Below are 2,470 nucleotides of genomic sequence, written 5' to 3' on the forward strand. Positions count from 1 at the left end.
CCTTAGCTTCGTTCTCATGGTTTGCGTCGTCAGAACCCCAGGATGGAATCTCAGCCTCAATTGATGTCCATTTCAGGGGTGGAGGTTGTTGAATCGCACTTCCTTTGTTCTGCCTCTTGTCGCCTTGGGCTTGTTCTTTGGTAGGTCCTGTGTTCCTCTGGGGCCTCTCTTCTTTCCCGCTCCACCCCAGGGAAGGACAGAGCGTTCTGCCCTCTGAAAATCTAGATTATTTACATCTCTAAAGGGGCATCACTAAAGGAGCAGTGTCTGGGCTTTGAGTTGCTTGTAACACTTCTCTGTAAATTCTCCCCATTTTGTTTTGTTTTGTTTTTACCCTGGATTAGTAAGATTCTGAATTGAATCCTGAAAGCTGGAGCGAAATATGAAGCCCTCCTTTCTGCAGGGCTAGAATAGAATCAGAAAGACCCCCAAACGAAGCTAAGGCAGCAGGCTGAGTTTGCCTGGAGACCAACAAGTGCCTGAAGGTGGAGACATTCATTCCCTTGTTCCTTTGCCTCCCTACAGGTAGCATCGCTGGGGAGCGATCCAAGGGTGCTGGGGCTGCAAGTGTTGTCCAAGAAAAGGGGAACATTAGAAGGAAGTGCAAATGGAAGTCTTTCTGATCCAATGATTTGGGGAAAATTACTTCTTCCAAGGCCATGTTTTCAGCCCAGTGGATTTCGTGGCACCTAGTATGTATCTCGGCAAAACAGCAACTAAGCCATCCAAGGATCAGCATCACCTTCTTTTCTTTTATTTATTTATTTATTTATTTTTGAGACGGAGTCTCGCACTCTTGCCCAGGCTGGAGTGCAGCGGTGCAATCTCGGCTCACTGCAAGCTCCGCCTCCCGGGTTCACCCCATTCTCCTGCCTCAGCCTCCCGAGTAGCTGAGACTACAGGCACCCGCCACCACGCTGGCTAATTTTTTGTATTTTTAGTAGAGACAGGGTTTCACCGTGTTAGCCAGGATGGTCTCGATCTCCTGACCTCGTGATCCGCCTGCCTCGGCCTCCCAAAGTGCTGGGATTACAGGCGTGAGCCACCGCGCCCGGCCAGCATTACCTTCTTTTCAAGGGCCTGTTTCCCTTGCCTCCATAAATGTTGCTAGTATTGACGGCCAGGCTTCTAAACCCCTTAAAACTCCCCAACTCTGGTGCCAACTTGGACAACACTCTTTTCTGCACTCCTTTATAGTTATCCCCACCTGCCCAGCTCCTTTATTAGGTCGAGACATTTTAACTAAATTATCTGTCAGCCTTTCACATTTAATCGTTCAAAACTCAACCTGGATCCACAATAGACACTAGAATGCAAGACTCTGAGAAAACTCTAGGGAAGAACAATAGCACTGCCACAAACAACAATGTAGAAACCGTCAGGCCTCAGAGCCCAAGCTAAGCCATCATATCCCCTGTGACTTCCACGTGTACATCCAGATGGCCTGAAGCAACTGAAGATCCACAAAAGAAGTGAAAATAGCCTTAGCTGATGACATTCCACCATTGTGATTTGTTTCTCCTCCACCCTTAAGAAGGTTCTTTGTAATTCTCCCCACCCTTGAGAATGTACTTTGTGAGACCTACCCCCTGCCCGCGAAACATTGCTCCTAACTCCACCGCCTATCCCAAAACCTAAAAGAACTCATGATAATCCCACTAGCCACGTGTCGACAATCTTCCAGGGAGATAACTCCTAATTAATTAGAAAAAGTGCCTGCCCTCGAGGCGCATACATTCTATGAGTGATAGAAATAGACACAGATGTGACATGGATGCCGCAGCGCAAGGATTTTGTCTGCATGTTCATTGCTGAGTCCCCATGTTTAGAAGAGCATCCTGCATCCTTACCTGGCAGAGGAGACAACATGATCACAAAGGTGGTTTTCCCAGGGTTAGGCTCACATTCCAGGTGTGCTGATCCCTGCAATTTCCCCAAATGCAGGAAATCCAACTGCATAATCGGTGGTGGGGCGGGGACTGTGTTTGCGCTTTCCCCTGTGGGTTTTGTTTTGTTTTGTTTTGTCTTTTCTAATATATAAAAAAAAAAAGGCTGGGTGCGGTGGCTCACACCTGTAAGCCCAGTACTTTGGGAGGCCAAGGCGGGTGGATCATCTGAGGTCAGGAGTTCAAGACCAACCCGACCAACATGGTGAAACGCTGTCTCTACTATAAATACAGATGTGGCCAGGCACAGTGGCTCACGTGTGTAATCGCAGCACTTTGGGAGGCTGAGGCGGGTGGATTACCTGAGGTCAGGAGTTCGAGACCAGCCTGGCCAACATGGTGAAACCCGTCTCTACTAAAAATACAAAAAGTAGGCTGGGTGCGGTGGCTCACGCCTGTAATCCCAGCACTTTGGGAGGCCGAGATGGGCAGATCACGAGGTCAGGAGATCGAGACCAACCTGGCTAACATGGTGAAACCCCATCTCTACTAAATATACAAAAAAAAAAAAAAATTAGCAGAGC

General features: G+C 48.3%; 1 non-coding gene across 1 annotated transcript; it reads left to right on the top strand.

The window, feature by feature from the left end:
- The first annotated feature begins 1,842 nt into the window (after positions 1-1,842).
- Positions 1,843-2,000, top strand: LOC129018539 (U1 spliceosomal RNA). Its single transcript, XR_008495356.1, has one exon. It is a non-coding gene; the product is annotated as a U1 spliceosomal RNA (small nuclear RNA).
- The last annotated feature ends 470 nt before the right edge of the window (positions 2,001-2,470 follow it).

The sequence above is a fragment of the Pongo pygmaeus genome, chromosome 19, assembly GCF_028885625.2.
Source record: "Pongo pygmaeus isolate AG05252 chromosome 19, NHGRI_mPonPyg2-v2.0_pri, whole genome shotgun sequence".
NCBI classification, from domain to species: Eukaryota; Metazoa; Chordata; class Mammalia; order Primates; family Hominidae; genus Pongo; species Pongo pygmaeus.